This window comes from Stegostoma tigrinum, chromosome 21 (genome assembly GCF_030684315.1).
Source record: "Stegostoma tigrinum isolate sSteTig4 chromosome 21, sSteTig4.hap1, whole genome shotgun sequence".
In the NCBI taxonomy this organism is placed as follows: Eukaryota; Metazoa; Chordata; class Chondrichthyes; order Orectolobiformes; family Stegostomatidae; genus Stegostoma; species Stegostoma tigrinum.
The window spans coordinates 38,160,362-38,173,925 of NC_081374.1; positions in this window are offsets into that span (position 1 = coordinate 38,160,362).

Sequence of the window (13,564 nt, forward strand, 5' to 3'; positions counted from 1 at the left end):
TAGCTCCAGCAGAGTTGCTGATAGGGAGAAGACTTCAGACTAGGCTAAAACTGAAATTCCCAGACCTGGGGGCAAGGGTGAAACAGCAGCAGGAATGCCAATGCCAGCTACATGCTTCTTGTAAGCAAGACAGACAATTTACTTCTGGGGATAAGGTTTGATGCCACAACCATGGAAATGGCCCTGCATAGGTGCAAGTTAAGGTCGGGGTGCAGTCAGGTCCCAGGAAATATGAAGTTCGGGGAAGTCTTGAACAAATATCAATAGGAATGACAACTGCGACCTCACAAACAAGGCAGAGGCAAAACATACCTGGCCCCTCAAAACAGCAAGCAGGCCTGTCAGAAACCTTAGGTTCTCCCCCTCCATCCAGTATCAAGGAACCCTCAGACTCCAAGATGCATGTAGCCTTGATACATATTACCATCGAAAGATGAGGAAGAAACGCTCCCAAGATGCTGTAGACCCAAGAGACAGGCTACAGTCTGGGACACACCACCTATGTCTGAGTTCGAGTCAGAGGAACCAGACCTGAGGTGAAAACGTTTCAAGAAAAGTTCCCAGGGAAAGACCAGGCCTACATACCTGGATTTACGGAGGAGAGGGACGTAATGATGGGAACCAGGTGGATCTTGTTCACTGAGGTCCTCTATTGGGATTGTTAATCTGGGCCAATCAGAAAGCCCTGGCTAAAAGATAAAAACAGAAGATTCAGAGAGTCTCCTGACTTCAAGCTGGTTGGTCACAGCCTACGTACTGTGCACATGTAAATAAAGGGTGACTCGGTGTGGGATACCAGCTGCTGTGCAGTTATTTTTGTCACACCTCTGTTTAAGAAGGGCTGGAGGAAAGGAGAAAACAGGAAACTATAGGCCAGTTAGCCTGACCTTGGTCACTGGTAAGCTTTCACCATCCATTATTAAGAATGAGACAAGAAAGTTCAAGAGAAGTGCATGATAAAATAGGGAGAAGTCAATACGTCATCAAGTGGAGGTTATGTCTGGCAAGTGTGTTTGATTCCTCAAATATTTCTATGAGCAGGCTTGTTGAAGGAGTGCTAATGGGCAATATATATTTGGATTTGCAGAAGGTCTTTGACAAGGTACTGCACAGGAGGCTGCTAAGTAAGATAAGAGTGCATGGTGTTAGGGGCAGAGTACTGGGATGGATACAAATTGGCTGACTGGCAGAAGGCAGAGGGTGTGGATAAAGAGGTATCTTTCAAGATGGCAGCCAGTGATAAATAAAGTTCTGCAGGGGCACTGTTGGGACCAGAATTATTCATGTTATACCTTATTGTTCTAGGCAAAGGGTCTTTGAGCATTGTTGCTAAGTTTAATGAGTAAGGAAATGAAAGGTTATGGGGAAAAGGTAGGAAAATGGATTTGAAGAATCAGATTAACTATGATCTTACTGAACGGAGAGCAATGTGATGGGCTGAATGACCTACCTCTGCTGGGACATTTTGTGGTGTTATTGTCTTTTTTATAGCCAAAAAACTCCATTCCTTTGTCACCAAACCTATTCCTCTCTGGCATTTCTCTGCTTCAGAAGCAGACTGCTAAAAATGTTGCCTTTAAACCAATGATTTAGCTTCCACCCCACATCAGCTTCATAAATTATACCTTATTTCTACCTTCATAACATCACTCAACTTTGCCTCACTTCAGTTTATTTACAACTGGAAGCTTGTCTATTCCAAAGCTCTTCTGGTTGGCACCCCATCTTTAGACAAAATTACACTCAGGCAATTGAGTTTTTGATATATCCAAAATTTTAATCAAGATCTATTCATCCATCAACATGTTGCTTGCTGACCTAAATTGACCTCAGCCCAGAAACAGCTTGCTTTTAAAATCCTCATCATTCCATGTCTGGTCATACAGAACTTGAATATTGATATTAATGTTACATGTTGTCAAAACCTTTCACTTGCATTCATCCAGAATTTGCAAGAATACTAACATTTATACTATTTGGGAGGCAAATACTACTTGTTTGGTAAGTTGACCCTGATTAGTTGCCATGGCGAAGGTAACATTTAATGACAATTGGCAGTAAGCTGTTTGGATTTTTTATAGTGTCTATCATGAGGTCAGCCAGCTGGATGTCATAGAATAGAGTTCCCTGCTAATCTGGTCCAATCAGGTAGCACTGGCTGACAGCTAAAAATGGGACTGTCCGAGATGCTGACTCTGCTAGCTGACACAGAATGAGGTAATACAGAAGTCAAGGATAGTTCATCTATAAATAAAAGACAGTTTGGTGATGGGTTACTGGCCTACGAGGAGTTATTTCACTGTTTCAACCTCAAACCAAGAAGGTTGATTCTGATTGACCAGGACATTGCCCAAATAACTGATTCAGTGAAAATCTGTCATCTATTTTGTTAAGCTGAACCCAACCTAATTTGGGTGTTAGATTCCCATGGGAACAGGGGAGGGAAAGGAAGGAGAGGTATCCACGGGATGTAGTTCAGGTGGATGGTCAAATCATGAGTTGAGGTGCCAGTGGGTGAAGAGATTGGTTACCTTGGGATGTTAGATATTAGAAGGGATCGGATTGGGTTCCTGGGAGTTCACCATCACTGATTAGTGGAGGTTAGTCTTATGTTAATATAACCTATAAAATTCTAACAGGATGAGACAAGTTAGATGCAGGAAGAATGTTCCCAATGCTTGGGGAATGGAGAACATAGTTAAGGATATGGGGTAAACCTTTTTAGGACTGAGGCGAGAAGAAATTTGCTCACTGAGAGTGTTGAACCTGTGGAATTTACTGCCACAGAAAGTGGTTGAGTCCAAAACTGTACATGTTTTCCCGAAGGAAGTTGTTTTAGCTCTTGTGGCCAGAGGAATCAAGGAATAAAGAGGATGGGTGGGATTAGAGTGTTGAGCTTGATCAGCTGTGGTGATTACAAACGGTGAAGCAGGCTCCAGGAGTTGAATGACCTGCTCTTGTTTTCAGTTTTTCTAGTAAACTGGGTGGCAACCTCTGACCAGGCTGGCATGGTCAATCTCATGACCTCCATTGCTGGGTCTGGATGAGGAAGAGGCCCTGTTTTTGCACCACCCCATCCTATAAGACATCCCAACTCTGATTATAAACTCTTATTCTGATTTTCCCTGTCTGCCATGTCTGGGACAGATGCCAGGAACCATGCAGGGCAGATCCAGAATGACTGTGTTTGTCCAATTGCACAATGGCCTTGTAAAGATGGCACAAGAATTGCCAGTGAATTCTGGGATATCCAGTGAGTAGCATGTTGGTCTGGGAAAGATCCATAGTAACATGGGGCAAAAATTGGAACGGAGAGATGTCGTGGAGTGGGTTAGATAAATAATAAGGTGACTTTAAGGTACAGGGAGAAAACCTGCCAGATCTTGTGGCAAGGAACGTACCACAAAATTGAACATAAATCGGACTTAGCTAAAAAACCTAAGATTCAGTTTTATGCCTATTCAATAGAAAGTGGTGTGTGATGCACATATGACTTCCCACACTGTGCAGTGGAAATCTGATGACCTGGGAGCAGCTACATGACTTGCCATTGCTAACCATAACCCATTGAAGAACAAATTAAAAACATACGGACATTAGGAAACAGTAGGCCATGTAGATCCTTAAATTGTTTATTGTAAACTACTTTCTATAAGAAAATGGAAAATCAGTGAGAATAAGGAACAAAGCAGACAGTATTAGCAGAGAGAAGGAAGAAATCATAGTGGAATAAAGAAAGAAGTTAGAGCTTTTCTGTACAGTTTTAGTTCAATTTTAGAACGGCAGAAGAATGCTGATGGGTGTCAACTTGGCTTATTGGTGGCACTCTTCTTTCTGTTACAATGTTGTGGATTCAGATATTATTCAGGAATTTAAAGACATAATCTGAGCCGTAGTGACTTCTTCACTGAAGGGCAGTGGAGGGTAGCTCCATGATATAAAAGACGTGCATCAAATCACCCCAATTGTATACATCAGGGCAGCCTCTTGATGTGACTGACAAATGAGACTAATCAAAGAATAATTATGTCATTATTTGCAGATATTATTTTAATGTTGGAAACATGATAGCCATTATACTAGAGCTTACAGTGGAAAGCAAGGTCCCACAAAAGTTTTGTAATCCGGAGCAGATTTTTTGCTTTGGTGGATGTTGGATAGGTACAATAATTGAAGGAAAATAATAAGCAGAGCAAAAAAAAACTCATTCAAATCCATAATGCATATATTCATCTGGTTTTAGTTATTGAAGAAAAAAGAATTTTCACCTTTTCAGCGTGTCCCAAACTGTTTTGAATAGATCTGATAAAAGAACACATCAACTTCAGTATAGATTTATAAGTCTAACATGGCACATTTTGGTGGGAAGAATAAAGTGAATCACATTCTGTGGACTAAAAGATTCTAAATGGGTCCAGGAACAAAGGAATATGGAGGAACAAAAACACAAATCGCTTAAAAATGGTTATCAAGGCCATGAAGAAGAAACCAAAGTACATGTACAGAGGTCATTCCAAAGGGATAGAGTTTAAAAAGCAGGGAAATTATATTAAACTTGCATTGACCTTGATTAAACCGTATTTTGAATCTTGTACTGTGAGCAGTTTTGGTTGCAATACTGTTTTTTTTTAAAAATAGAGACACCAAGGAAGACACAAAATAGATTTACTTGGCTGATAATGGGAATCCGCCTTCTCAGCAAGATTAAACCACCTGGGGCTTCTTTCTCTTGAAAAGGGAAGTTTGAGCAGTGAGTTGATAGAAGTCTTGAAGATTATGAAAAGGTTCACAGAGAAAACGCAGCATAGAAACAGTTCAGCAGATGCAGACCTCGGGCAACCTCCTCACATTTTTTTCTCATCAAACTCGAAGCATGCAACCCTCTATTCTTTTGTCTCTTATATGTTTATTTGGCCTCCCTTTAAATGCTTCAAGGCTATTCACTTATACCATCAGGCTTTTTTCTTTAGTTTTGTGCTGTGCAACAATGCAGGTTTACCTAATAGTTTCAGGAAGATCCTCTGGGAAAATATAGCCACCGTATAATAATTCAATGATAAATTTGAGTCATCCCATAATTGCATTTCTTTGTCATGGGTGGGTATAACCTTTCCGTTACAGAATAAAGAGAACATAATTGTGGTATTATTTTCACCCAGATGTTTAAATTTAACCTATGAATATAATGTTTATACAAGCTCCCACAGCTCGCCAATAACAGAAAATAAGAATTTAGTCTGTTGTGTTGAATTACCAAATTGTGTTTGGAATTCTAAGTTTTGGTAAGCTGTGTTGATTTTATTTCATATTGTTAATAATAACAAGAGAATACCATACCAAAGGAGGTTGAGGAAGCTGCAGGTCTATAATTGTGGAAAAATGTGCATGGTGAATGCTGCCTCACATAACTCAGCCTCACATAACTCAGCCTTGCAAACTTATGAAATGTTAGTGCACTGTATAGCAATCTGTGATGGAGCAGAAGTTGCACTACCTGTTTTTGGGTATTGAACAAGCCTCCAGTCCTGTCAGGGAGTTCATCCTTTCAAGTAGTTACAGAAGATTTTGGTATGTTTACAGTCTGATCATGTTATTGATTTACTTCAGTGCTCTTGGCTTTTGGAACCTGACATTGATTAGTTAGCATGATCATGTCAATGTTAAAGCAGTTAAACTGAAGACTCCTTGCCCTATTTGAAAAACATGTCCAACGTAGGTGTAATGCAAGACATCATTTTTTCTGTTAATAGACTAATGATAAGATGTATAAATTTCCAGGAACTTTAGCCTTTTGAAGCTCAGAGTGATATAATACATTCAAAGACAATAACCCAAGGCACACTTGAATTGGGTAAAAGTCCAGTCCTCCCGGCACAAAATGATCAATCGTTTCCACTTATGGGGTTGGTGCTACTGCTAAGAAAGGGACTGCCCAAACCGACTTTTAACAAATATCCATGCAAAGTAATTTAAATTTCAGGCGAAAGCAGAAAAAAATCTTGCACTTCAAAGATGCTTGATTGTTCTGTCCTGTAGAAATAAGCTTTCATCTAATTCTTGTATTCACTGTACATACCGCCACTATGGGTTTTCAAGAACCTTCCAGTCTTGGTAATATCTTTGTAAGTATTTTTTGCACTCTCTTTTTCAGTTTAAAATCCTTCCTATAGCAGGGTGACTGAAATTGTATGCAGTACTCCAAATGTGGCGTTACGAATGTCTTGTACAGCTCTAATATGACATCCCAATTCCTGAATCAGTGCTCTGACCAATGAAGGCAAGTATGCCAAATACTTCCTTCACCATCCTGTCTAATGGTGATGCAACTTTCAATGAACTGTGTACCTGTACCTGTGGGTCTTTGTTTGACAACACTTCCCAGGGCCCTACCATTAACTGTGCAAGTTCTGCCTGGCTTGTCTAACCAAAATACAACACCTTGCATTTATCTGAATTAAACTCCATCTGGCACTCCTCATCCCATTGATCCAATTGATCAAGATGTCTTTGTAATCTTCGATAACCTTCTTTATCCACTGTACCACCAATTTTGGTGTCATCTACAAACTAACCATGTCTACTACATTCTCATCCAAATCATTTTTGTAAATGACAGACAAAAGTAAAAGATCCTTGTGGAACACCACTGGTCACAGTCCTCCACCCTCCACTGCTGCCTTCTGTCCTCTATCATCAAGCCAATTTTTTTGTATTCAATTGGCAAGCTCTCCCTGAGACCTGTGACTAACTTTACTAATTAGTCTACCATGCAGAATCTTGTCAAAGCTTTACTCAAGTCCATATAAATAATGTCTACATTCTGCGTCCCTCAATCTTTATGCTACTTCCCCCAAAAAATACAATCCAGTTTTGTGAAACACGATTTCCTTCTCACAAAACCATGCTGACTATCCCTAAGCAATTCATGCCACTCCAAATGCTTGTAAACCTATCTTTCAGAATCATCTCCAACAAAGGACTCACCATGAATGTCAGGCTCACAGCTCTATAGTTTTCAGGGCTTCTCCTTGCAGCCTTTCTTAAACACAGGCACAACATTAGCCACCCTCCAGCACCTCACCCTTGATTATAGATTAAACAAATATTTCTGCTGGAGGTCCCACAATTTCTTCCCTAATGTCCCACAACATCCTGGTATAAATTTGATCAGTTCCTGGAGATTTATCCACTTTTTTTGTTTTCTAAGATCTCCAGCTCTTCCTCAAATGTGAACTGTTTTCAAAACATCAATATTTATTTCTCCAAGTTCTCTAGCCTCCACTTCTTTCTCCAAGTTAAAAAAACTGAAGTGAAATATTCATTTAATATCTCTCCCATCTCCTGAAGTTCAACACATAGATGACCTTGTTGATCTTTAAGGGGCGCTATATTCTTTCTCTAGTTGCTGTTTTTGCTCTTAATTGATTTCTGTGAATTATCATTAACCTTGTATGCCTCAGCAATCTCATATTTCCCCTTTGCCCTCCTGATTTTCCCTTCTTAAGAATGCCCCCACATTCTTTATCCTCTTTAAGGGATTCATGTGATCCCAGTTGTCTATATCTAACGTGTAACTGTAAACATAGAAAATAGAAGCAGAAATATGCCCTCTGACTGTTCTGCCATTCAATATGCCTACAGCTAGGCATCCAACTTAATAGCTTGTTCCTGCTTTTACCCTGTATTCTTTGATCCCTTTAGGGCCAAGTGCTATGTCCAACTCCTTCTTGAAATATAATGTTACGGTTCAACTGCATTCTATGGTTGCAAATTTCATATGGTCACCACTCTCGCTGAGTGAAGAAATTTCTCCTCATGTCAGTTATAACTGGTTTTACAACATATTCTTAAACTGTGACACTCTTCTTCAATCCCCTGCCAGCAGGAACACCCTTCCAACATCTACCCTGTCTAGTCCTGTTTATAATTTTATGTTTCTATAAGGTTCCCCCCTTATTCTTCTGAACCCCAGCAAATACAATATTAACTGATTCAACTTCTCCTGCATATGACAGTCCTGCCATCCCAGGAATTAGTCTGGTAAACCTTCATTGCACTCCCTCTATAGCAAGAACATCCTTCCTCAGACAAGGAGACCAAACTACACACAATATTTCCAGTGTGACCTCTCCAAGGCCCTGCATAATTGCAGCAATACATTCATGTTTCTTTAGAATGGTTACATTAGAACAGTTAGGTGTGTACTTTTGACTGGCACAAATTCGATGAGCTGAAGGGCCTTTTTTCTATTTTGTAGACATCTACAACTCTATGACTGACCATTGCAACTTTCTGAGCTTAAGAATCTGAAAGATTCACAATCTTTGAAGAAATTCCTCTCAACTTGGTCTAAATGGGTTTACCCTTTGTTTTGAAACTGTGGCCCCAATTCTGTACTTCATGTGAGGGAAAGATCCTTATAGCATCTACCTAATCAAACAATTAAGGATGTTACGTGTTTCAATGAGACCAGCTCTCACTCTCCTAAATCCAGAGAATGGGTGGCACTGGTTCACTGGTATTAAGAAGTGGAGGTGAAATAGAATCACGGAATCCTTACAGTGCAAAAGGAGGCCATTCAATCTGCACTGACCCTCTAAAGACCATCCCACCCACATCCACCTCCCACTGTATCCTTTAAGTCTACATTTATCATGGCTAACTCACCTACCTTAAAACATCCCTAAACACTGGAGACAATTTCACCTAACCTGCATTTCTTTGGACTACAGGAGGAAACTAAAGGAAACCCATGCGGACATAGAGAACATGCAAACTTCAAATAGTCACCCAAAGCTGGAATTGAACCTGGCACTCTGAGCCAGCTGTGGTAACCACTGAGCCACCAATGAAATGGTCATGTTGCTTGATTACTAATCCAAAGACTCGGAAATGAGTTTGAATCCAATTGTGACAGTTGTTGAAATTTGAATTAAATTAAAAGCTAGAGTACTGGCTTCAATGTGAAATCATCGAAAATTCTATCAGCCTTACAAATGTCATTTTAGTAAGGAAATCTGAAATATCCTTACCTGATCTGGCCTGCATGTGACTCGAGACCACAGCAATGTGGTTGAATCTCAAATACCTGCTGAAATTGTTCAATGCAGTTTTTATTAAACATTAAAGTATAAACAAAGAACCAAGAAAAGAAAATTACAGCACAGGAACAGGCCCTTCGGCCCTCCAAGGCTGCGCTGACAGGAAGGAGTGAGACCAGACTGCTGAACCAAAGTCAGTATAGGCACTAGAAGTGACACTGGCAAATGAACCCTGGTAGCCCAGCCATGTTCTCCTAATTAACACTGATACTTGCGCCAAAATTGTGACAGCTGTTTCACAGACTAGTTATACAACTACCTGACACAGTCTTGCTCACATGCTGAGCTCATCCTTACTGACCCATCTGTTGCAGGCTGTCCATGACAATTTGATAGGAGTGACCACAGCACAGTGTTTTGTGGAGACAATGTCCCATCTTCACTTTGAGGATGCCTTCATGTACGTGGCATTACCATTGTGCTAAACAGAATAGATTTTGAAAGGATCTAGCAATTCAAAACTAGGAGTCCATGAGGTGTGTGAGCCATAGGCAAAAGCAGAATTGTATTCAACCACAATCTGTAACCTCAATGGTTCAGCATACCCCCAGCTCTACCATTACCTTCAAGCTGAGTCTAACCTTGTTTCAACAAACAGTGTAGAGGGTATGGCAGGAGAAGTACCAGGCATATCTAAAAATGAAGTATCAATCTGGTGAAGCTATGATTCAGGATTACTTGTATGCTAAGTAGTGGAAGCAGCATTCAAAGGCAGAACCACATTATCCTAAAACCAATAATCAGCTCTAAGTTCTACAGTGAATGATAGTGTCAATTAAACAATTGAAATGAAGAGGAGGCTCCAGAAATATCCTCATCCTCAACAATGGGGAAAGCAAGTACATGTACAAAGCTCTGGATAAGTGAGGGAAGAATATACCCTACAACGCCCATATCCAGATGGCCACCTTTGTGTGTGGCTGCATCAAGCTGTGCTTTGGTCCTTGGTAAACAAACACCAATTGTCACTATGTACTAAGGTTCTACCCATCTCCAGTGTTCGGAAGGATGGGCCTGGCCTCCTTGCTGTGGAATGTTCCAAGTAGTTGGACCTGTCCCTCAAGAAAATGTTTGCAAAAGAAAATACTTTTGACTACAAGTCCATCAGGCAATGGTCAGATCCTTGAAACCCTGCAGGGAAAAGGAGAGGGTTGATCCTGTCGCATGGTTCCCTGAGCACACTGTTAAAGCCATTTGGCAGGATGCCTCAGCGCCACAGCTTTTCAACTGGCAGCTGGCAACATGATGCATCTTGGTTGGTGGTCAGAAAGGCACTACCCATCAGATCCTTCATGTATGGCTGGACTGTCTCCACCATCATATGCTGCCCTAAAAGCAGCTACAGGGCCCAGGGGTAAGAGACTGGCACACATCTCCTTCTGGAATGTGCCTGTGCAAAGAAAATCTGGTCAGAGATGCAGTGGTTTTTGTCAAAAGTTTATCTGGAGCAGCTCCCTGACACAGGATTCTGTGCTCTATGGTCTGTTCCCAGGATGCGCAACAAGACAAACATCGAATGTGCCTTAAAGATCATCAACTCGGTGAAAGGTTCTCTTTGGTCTGCCCGAAACCTGTTGGTCCTTCCGTGTAGAGATGACCTTGATTGCATTTTGCAAACTGGTACGTTTCAAGGTCCAGGACTACATGCTGAAGGACAGACTAAAGATTGGGCAGCTTTTTCCCCAAGGCACAATGGCGAAAAACCATCATCTAACGTCTTTTTGCCAAAGTTATCAGACTCTCTTGTTGCCTCAAAATGTATGCAAAAATTGACTTGCAGAAGCAGCAAAGATCTTTGTTTGCAACTGCAGGGAATGTCAAATTACCATGTTTGTTTTTTATCTGCAGAACTACAGAACTGCTTTTATAGGTTGTGTATATGCATTAAGATTTTTTTAAAATGAATGAAGTATATTTTTGCAATGAAAATGAACTACTACATGACTACACTGAATACCACAATCTATCAGTCTTGAGAACGTTCCAGTAAGAGCATTGAGGACTTGTGCTCCAAATCTAGTAATGTCCCTAGCTAAATTGTTCCAGTACAGGTATGTCCTGTCCACAATATGTAGGACAAATTCAACCCAGCCAGTTACTGCTCTGTCAGTCTACTCTTTATTATTAGCAAAGTGATGGAAGCCAAGTCAATGAGTTTATCAAGCAGCACTTGCTCAGGAATCAACTGCTCACTGAGATTCAATTAAAATTTCTCTGGGATCATCAGCTCCTGACCTCATTACCTTTGTCCAAATTTAGACAAAACAGTGGTTAGCCCTCCTGCCTCACGACACTAAGGACCAAGCCTGCCTTGGGCGACTGTTTATAGGGAATTTGCACATTTTTGCCGTATCTGAGCGCAGGTTAGGTGGATTGGCCATGCTAAATTGCCCATAATGTTCAATAATGGCTAGATTAGGTGGATTACAGGGAAAAGGGATAGGAACAGGGAATGGTATGGGCGAGATGATCTTTGGATGGTTGGTGTAACCTTGCTGGGCTGAAGGGCCTGTTCCCACACTATAGGGATTCCATGAGCTAAACTCAAGAGAGGAGGTTAGAGTGACTGCCCTTGACATCATCACACTATTTGACAGAGTGACAGCATCAAGGAGGCCTTGCAAAACTGGAGGTAATGGGAATTGTGGCAAACTCTACTAGTTGAAGTCATGTCTGGCACAAAGGAAGATGATTAAAGTTACTGGAGAGCTATCGTTTCAGTTCCAGAACATCTCTGCAGGAGTTCCTCTGGGTAGTGTTTTAGGCCAGCCAACTTCTGATTCTTTAATGACACTCGCTGCATCATAAGAACAGAAGTGAGTATGTTTGCTGACTGCACAATGTTCATCATAATATGTCACTACTCAGATGCTGTCACAGTCTAAGTCCATATGTGGCAAAATCTAGACACAACCCAGGTTTGGACTGGTAAGTGGGAAATAATATTCATAATTCAGAAGTTACAGTAAATGACCATCTTCAACAACAGGGAACCTTAAAATCTCTATTTTTACGTTCAGTAGTATTACCATTGCCATTAACACCCTGAGGGTTACCATTGATCGTAAATTTGACTTGATTACCCGTATTAATACTGTGGCTACAAGACCAGGTCAGTGGCTGGGAATTTTGTTGTCACTAATTCACCTCCAATCTCTCCAGTGGCTTTCTACCATTGATAAGGCACAAGTGTATAGTGGAGTGAAATACTCTCCATTTGCCTAGATGGGCACAGTTCCAAGAACACTCAAAAAGCTCAACATCAGCCAGGACAAAACAGGCCACTGGGTTGGCACTCAATCGCCACCTTCACGACTAACTCCCTTCTCCACCAATACACAGTAGCAGCCTTGGGTTCTGTAGATTAGATGCACTGTGGTAACTTGTTGTTACAACCAGACTTCATCCCTTGTTGAGTTATAAAATCCCCAATTTATAACTGTTCCAGATGGGATAACCCAAAGTGTTAAGCTCCTGGGTGAGGAGAGATGAATCGGGGGCTCCCTTTGGTAATTCACCCAGCCCCTTAGTTGATCACACCAAGGTTAATTGAGAAAGGATCCCTTCCATTGTTGACACCTTTTCCCAGGCCCAAAAGAACTTATGTTCTAAAATAAGCGAATTTAACTAGGCTTTCTTGAACTAATAAAAACAATGAGTTTATTCATTAATAATGGTGACACATATGCACAACAATGAGCAATAAGAGTTGAGTATGAAAAAACAACAAAAAATGCGAATCAGTCCCTGAATTGTTCAAAAAAAAGGCAATTAACACAATGTTGTGGCTGTTATTGGATGCCACCAGTGGTGTTGGTGTTTGCAGTTGAGCAATGAGTTTCAGAATTAGTAGATTTTGCAGGTTGGTGGAAATGCTATTATTCTAATGGCTTTCAATTGTACTGAATTCCAACATTGAGGAAGAGAGAAAGTAATTCCCTTTGTTTTACCTACAGTGCAGTGGCATTACACCCTTTTTTTGTATATTCCTGAAGTCAGAGTCATACAGCATGGAAACAGGCCCTTCAGCCTTATTCATCATTTACAAAATCTGGTCAGCATGGATGACTTTGTTAAAACAAGCTATACACAATTTATTTTCCCCACCCAACTAACTATTATTAGCCAACGTCCCTACATTAAATTTACTAACCCTAATTTGAGTGATATGAATTGGAAACAGCTGAGGCCCAAACAGTGTTCTTTGTGTTACCCACTTGCTCACAACCAGCCTATTTATTCGTCCTCTCTTTTCTGTTTTTTCCAACAATTTTGATGCAAAGGAATCCATGTTCATTTTTGCTAATCCCTTCCTTTTCACAGACTTGCATCTCTTGTTCATTTACCCTTGTATTTTTTTTCTCTCTTTATCAATTTCTTGGCCATCCTTTGTTGAATTCTAAAATCCTCCCAATCCTTGGGATAACTATTATTTTTGGCAGCATTATAAAGTTTTCCTTTAT